The sequence below is a fragment of the Schistocerca serialis genome, chromosome 3, assembly GCF_023864345.2.
Source record: "Schistocerca serialis cubense isolate TAMUIC-IGC-003099 chromosome 3, iqSchSeri2.2, whole genome shotgun sequence".
Lineage (NCBI taxonomy): Eukaryota > Metazoa > Arthropoda > Insecta > Orthoptera > Acrididae > Schistocerca > Schistocerca serialis.
In genome coordinates this window covers 297,755,973-297,763,091 of record NC_064640.1, presented here as the reverse complement: position 1 = coordinate 297,763,091, position 7,119 = coordinate 297,755,973, and the positions used below count along the sequence as shown (strand labels likewise).

Genomic DNA, 7,119 nt, shown 5'->3' with positions numbered 1-7,119 from the left:
CCTGTTCAAACTTCTCAATAAATTCTAAAAACTCATCAATGGAATTTATCGGACTGTGGACAAGATCCCATTGTACATATTCCACTAAGCGTCTCTTGAGCGTCGTAATTGCAGTCAATACTCCCAGCAGACGATTTATGTGAATCAACTTTGCGAGTTCATATACACAAAAATCCCGTATCGATCTACTTCCGTGTTTGAAACTTGGTCCATTCAAGAATTCATGGAAGTTCTGCGCGAGCCTGGTTGAGTTTCACGATGAACTCCGCGATGTGTGCACCCACGCACGCACTCCGCTGCTGGAATCGCTGCGGCCCACTACCGTCGCTCGCCTACGCCACTAGCCCATCGCAATGTTCGCACGTAGGAAAGGAGGAAGTGGCAAGATTGCTGCCGCCGTAGAGCTCCTGCTAAAGGCAGTCAGGAGCAACGGTTGCGGCAAGAAGAAGAAGAAGCGGAAGCCCGTGTCACAACTACAGTGCTATAAGTGTCAGAAGATGGGACACGGCCAGGACCTGCGACGGCGCGGTAGCGTGTGTGAAGTGCGGGAAACCGCACGATACACGCTACTGCGACAAACCAAGGGGAACCGCGGCCGCGTGCATAAATTGCGGACACGCGCAAGCCGCAAATTCGAGCAGCTGCGGCTACCTGAAGTCATGGAAGCGGCAGAAAGGGGTCACCACACATGAAGAGGTGGCCCAAGAAGACAAGGTGGACACCCCGCCCTCCTACTCAAGCAGGATTTAATGACATATAGTCAGCACGGATTCAGAAAAATATCGTTCTTGTGAAGCACAACTAGCTCTTTATACTCATGAAGTAATAAGTGCTATCGACAGGGGATGTCAAATTGATTCCATATTTTTAGATTTCCAGAAGGCTTTCGACACCGTTTCTCACAAGCGTCTTCTAATCAAACTGCGTGCCTACGGAGTATCGCCTCAGTTGTGCGACTGGATTCGTGATTTCCTGTCAGAAAGATCACAGTTCGTAGTAATGGACGGAAAGTCATCGAGTAAAACAGAAGTAATATCCGGCGTTCTCCAAGGAAGTGTTACAGCCCCTCTATTGTTCCTGATCTATATTAACGACATAGGAGACAATCTGAGTAGCCGTGTTAGATTGTTTGCAGATGATGATGCTGTCATTTACCGTCTTGTAAAGTCATCGGATGATCAAAACGACTTGCAAAATGATTTAGATAAGATATGTGTATGGTGCGAAAAGTGGCAAATGACCCTGAATAAACAAAAGTGCGAAGTTGTTCACATGAGTACTAAAAGAAATCAGTTAAATTCCGATTACGCGATAAGTCACACAAATCTAAGGGCAGTGAATTGAACTAAATACTTAGGGATTACAATTACAAATAACGTAAATTGGAACGATCACATAGATAATATTGTGGGTAGAGCAAACCAAAGACTGCGATTCATTGGCAGAACACTTAGAAGGTGCAACAGGTCTACCAAAGAGACTGCTTGCACTACGCTTGTCCGCCCTATTCTGGAGTACTGCTGTGCCGTGTGGGATCCGCATCAGGTAGGACTGGCCGGCCGATGTGGCCGAGAGGTTCTAAGCGCTTCAGTCTGGAACCGCGCGACCGCTACGGTCGCAGGTTCGAATCCTGCCTCGGGCATGGATGTGTGTGATGTCCTTAGGTTAGTTAGGTTTAAGTAGTTCTAAGTTCTAGGGGACTGATGACCTCAGAAGTTAAGTCCCATAGTGCTCAGAGCCATTTGAACCATTTGAAGTAGGACTGACGGACGACATCGAAAAAGTATAAGGAATGGCAGCTCGTTTTGTGTTATCGCGAAATAGGGGAGACAGTGTCACAGACATGATACGTGAATTGGAGTGGCAATCATTAAAACAAAGACGTTTTTCGTTGCGACGGGATCTTCACATGAAATTTCGATCACCAGTTTTCTCCTCCGATTGCAAAAACATTCTGTTGGCACCCACCTACCTAGGGAGAAATAATCATCACGATAAAATAAGAGAAATTAGGGCTCACACGGAAACATTTATGTGCTCGTTTTTCCCGCGTGCCGTTCGAGAGTGGAACGGTAGAGAGACAGCATGAAGCTGGTTCATTATCCCTCTGCCAGGCACTTTATTGTGAATAGCAGAGTAATCACGTAGATGCAGATGTAGGGGAAGCGGGCAGCACCACAAGAAAGCTCTATACCTCGCATCTAGTACGACACCTGAAGAGGCGTCGACCGCCACCAGTATGGGGGTAGACGCGGAAACGCAAACGACCGTCGCCCCGGCAGGTTGCTACGGAGGTGGTGATGGAGTTGGGGACACCCGCCAACAGCAAGAAGACGGCCCTCTTGGAAACCGCTGCCCCTTCTGCCTCTGCAGATACGCAGACGGTGGAAGGGACGCCCATGGAGACCGAGGGAGAAGAAGACGAGTCGGACTTTGAGTGTCTGCCCCTCCCCAACAAGAATTGTGTGAGGGAGGTACTCAGCAAGATTGCAGACTCCCTACGCGGGGGCAGCTATCCCCACCATGGAAATCCATACCCCTTCACTGAAACCGATATCCCTCCCCTCCCTCACAAACCCTATTCGTTCCACTGGGGGTGTGAACCCCTAAATCAGAAGGTTAAAGGGAGGGAACTCGTCCGGCGTGCGGATCTGGAGTTAATAAACTGCTGTCTGATCTTCACCGACGACGACTGGAAGTACATGACGGAACAAGCCTTCCTGTACATCAAATAGAAGACGCCCCTAGTGGACCTCTCCCGTCTGAACAGCCAAAAAACCACAAGAAGAAGAATAAGAAGCCGCCAGAGACATCAGCCGATCATTCTTTGTTACAGATAATCCAGAGGCCCATCCAGAACCAGAGGCAAAACAACCCAACCAGCCAGGAATAGAGGAGGAACAGCTTCCTAAAGCTTAAACTCCTATGACTCGGGCCAAGGACAAGGTTCAAATGGCTCTGAGCACTATGGGACTCAACTGCTGTGGTCATAAGTCCCCTAGAACTTAGAACTACTTAAACCTAACTAACCTAAGGACATCACACACATCCATGCCCGAGGCAGGATTCGAACCTGCGACCGTAGCAGTCGTGCGGCTCCAGCCAAGGACAAGGCCCACCATTTTAACGTCAGCGGGTATGTTGCTACTGAGCGGGACCGGCGCGGAGAGGGACACTGGCACAAAGACTGCAAATAAATTGTGCTTAATGGAGGCCTCCACACAATGCCGTAGTTTATACATCGTGGCCATGTAAAGTGCCGCCACACGGCGGCATACGTTCGTAAGACCAAGCCCTCCTGCAGGCGGGGGGGGCGAGTAGGTGTGTCACAGCGAACTTCGAGGATGGACCCAGCCGTCAGAAAATACCCGAATGCCGCTTGAATACACAGTTATATCGTAAACGGCAGCGACAGAACCTGCGCAATATGAACCATTTTGAAGGTCATATAGGCATTTAGGTAGGCAACATGCTGCTAAGGATCAAGGCGGGGAGGGGTTGTGACTGATCGTCATACGACGAAAGTTGACAGCCGCTGTACGGCGCGTTGACGACCTGAGGGTGATCCCAAGATAGAGGAAACGACAGACGCAGGGCAGGGGCGCCAGGTCTTCCAGGGATAGCCCGCCACCAATAGAAAGCCCTGTGGATTTGCGTGCATCCATCACACTTCCAGCCACCCTCCCAATGAAACGAAATGGTATCGAGGATCTGTGCGACCTCCTCCCGAGAACGAACCAGCAACAGGAGGTCATCTGCGTATGCGCGAGATCGAAAGGTGTGACCGTGTAAGGAGAGTCGAGAGAACTGCGCCTTCAGCAGACCTATGAGCGGCTCCATTGTTCCTGATCTATATTAACGACATAGGAGACAATCTGAGTAGCCGTGTTAGATTGTTTGCAAATGATGATGCTGTCATTTACCGTCTTGTAAAGTCATCGGATGATCAAAACAACTTGCAAAATGATTTAGATAAGATATGTGTATGGTGCAAAAAGTGGCAATTGACCCTGAATAAACAAAAGTGCGAAGTTGTTCACATGAATACTAAAAGAAATCAGTTAAATTTCGATTACGCGATAAGTCACACAAATCTAAGGGCAGTGAATTGAACTAAATACTTAGGGATTACAATTACAAATAACGTAAATTGGAACGATCACATAGATAATATTGTGGGTAGAGCAAACCAAAGGCTGCGATTCATTGGCTGAACACTTAGAAGGTGCAACAGGTCTACCAAAGAGACTGCTTGCACTACGCTTGTCCGCCCTATTCTGGAGTACTGCTGTGCCGTGTGGGATCCGCATCAGGTAGGACTGGCCGGCCGATGTGGCCGAGAGGTTCTAAGCGCTTCAGTCTGGAACCGCGCGACCGCTACGGTCGCAGGTTCGAATCCTGCCTCGGGCATGGATGTGTGTGATGTCCTTAGGTTAGTTAGGTTTAAGTAGTTCTAAGTTCTAGGGGACTGATGACCTCAGAAGTTAAGTCCCATAGTGCTCAGAGGCATTTTTTTTTAGATCGCCAGGAGAGGCATAGAAGTCTTAAACTGCTATAGGTGGTAGCGCTGTTAATTGCATCTTCAGTAACAGTGCAATGTCTAGTTCCGAAGCCAATAATATTTCTCACAGGAGATGGATCTTGACGGGCACGCAGACGCCGTCGACATTCAGTGCTGCGATATGGTATGCGTGGAGCTGCAACCCACTGGGGTGGGGGACTACAGGTCGCTGCTGTGAAGATGCAGGGGCACCCGGCGGCATGCGCTGCCGGCCCCTTGCACGGCACATATGTTGACATTAGCGAGTCGCCTCCCCTAACGGCGGAGACTCCTCTACGGGGTTTGCTGTTTCGTCAAAATCGTCGTTCCACACCAACGACGACGCCGTCGCCGTGCTATCCATATGTTCAGCGTCTGAGATACCCCCAGAGAGGCTGGTATCGTTCCTTCTTCGGTTGCGGCTTCAGAGGCACGAACATTCCGTTACGTCGATGCGAGAGCCACTGAGAACCGCCGTTTCTCAGACGCACTGATGACTCCGTCGTCCACGGTCTCAGAAGTTGAAATGTTGCTTTGCTTAACAGGTAGTGTACCAGCAGGACAGGAAGAAGAGTCCCGTTCCGACGTCAGTCGGCGCCTAGTTTTGCGTCTTTTAGGGGAGCGTTGTTTACGAATTCGTTCAAATGTGTGTGAAAACTTGTGGGACGTAACTGCTGAGGTCATCAGTCCCTAAGCTTACACACCACTCAACCTAAATTATCCTAAGGACAAACACACACACCGATGCCCGAGGGAGGACTCGAACCTCCGCCAGGACCAGCCGCACAGTCCATGACTGCAGCGCCTTAGACCTCTCGGTACAAAATCGTCACTCCGTGTCCTGAGACGGGAGGGAGTCTCGCAGGTCAGGCGTCGGGACAACCAGAGGGTCGACCAAGGAGATAAGTTCTACATCAGCGTCGGTCACGGGCGCAGCCGGAGCTACCACGGGAATTGAGGACATGACTGAAGTCACATCGCCAGCCACGTTGTCCACAACCGGCTCAGGAAAGAGCGGAACACTAACCATCAGCTGTTCATTTTATTTCGAGAGCCGCCGGGCATCCAGTGGCGACTTAAGCTGCCTCGCATATGTGATCGGAAATATCGTAGATCACGCGGAAAGTACCACTCTCCAGTCGATAGCTGCGTTATCCGTCGCTGCAGACGTTGAGATCTGATGTGGTCCTCTTTGCCACACCCAAAACAAGTACGCGACTGTCCGTCGTACGTGATTACACCCCGACATCCACTGATGGTCATATAAGACGGAACACGGCTGCGCAGATCAATTGCAATCTGTCGCACTCTGTTAAGAAAAGGGTAGATGCAGAAGCGGGCTCAGCGTTCTGCCTTATGATCGTGTATTGCGCTGTATGGCCGATAAGCTGCTATGACATCCTCTGAAGGTACCTCGAATGGCAGTGCGAACACACGAATAGTTCCAATGCCTAATCCCGCATGTTCGACTTAGACCACGCCGACATTATCGTCAACGTGAAGGACACCTAGTCCCTGATTGGTCGCGTTTCAAACACGCTCGCATGCAGCGTCATTGATCATTTTAACGTAAACGTCGTTACTGAGAATCAGGAGATGTATAACAAGAGCCTGCCGCTGTGGCCGAGCGGTTCCAGGCGCTTCAGTCTAGAACCGCGCTGCTGTTACGGTCGCTGTTACGGTTCGAATCCTGCTTCGGGCATTGACGTGTGTGATGTCCTTAGGTTAGTTAGGTTTAAGTAGTTCGAAGTCTAGGGGACCGATGACCTCAGATGTTAAGTGCCATGGTGCTTAGAGCCATTTGAACCATTTTTTAAAATATTTTTTTTATAACCAGAAGTTCCGATGGTGGCTTCTTCGCCTCCTCATGGAGCAATCGAACGCTTTCGGTCTTTCATATTCCGGACGAAAGTTGAAACATGATGTCGATTTTCTCAACTTATTTGCCATGACCGGGCGAGGTGGCGCAGTGGTTAGCACACTGGACTCGCATTCGGGAGGACGACGGTTCAATCCCGTCTCCAGCCATCCTGATTTAGGTTTTCCGTGATTTCCCTAAATCGTTTCAGGCAAATGCCGGGATGGTTCCTTTGAAAGGGCACGGCCGATTTCCTTCCCAATCCTTCCCTAACCCGAGCTTGCGATCCGTCTCTAATGACCTCGTTGTCGACGGGATGTTAAACACTAACCACCACCACCACCATTATTTGCCATGATAGCAGTGCGCGAAGGTAGTGCGCAGGCCAAGTCGCAACGTGAACTAACACGAGCTCACACGCTTCGCCGGCGGAAGCAAGGTTTCCTCCCCAGGCGGTCACTGACCACTAAGCCACCCTATCGTCTGAGAACATCGCGCGGTGAAAGGCATATAAAGCACCTTCAAAATGCCTCGAAAATTCTGAGCATGGTTTGTTTTTAAAAAAAATGTGTGTGAAATATTATGAGACTTAACTGCTAAGGTCATCAGTCCCTAAGCTTACACTCTACTTAACCTAAATTATCCTAATGACAAACACACACACCCATGCCCGAGGGAGGACTCGAACCTCTGCCGGGACCAGCCGCACAGTCCATAACTG

At 49.9% G+C, this 7,119-nt stretch overlaps 1 non-coding gene across 1 annotated transcript; it reads left to right on the top strand.

Annotated features, from left to right (window-relative positions):
* The first annotated feature begins 6,495 nt into the window (after positions 1–6,495).
* Positions 6,496–6,568, top strand: Trnaa-cgc (transfer RNA alanine (anticodon CGC)). The gene has a single exon. It is a non-coding gene; the product is annotated as a tRNA-Ala (tRNA).
* Positions 6,569–7,119: the final 551 nt, after the last annotated feature.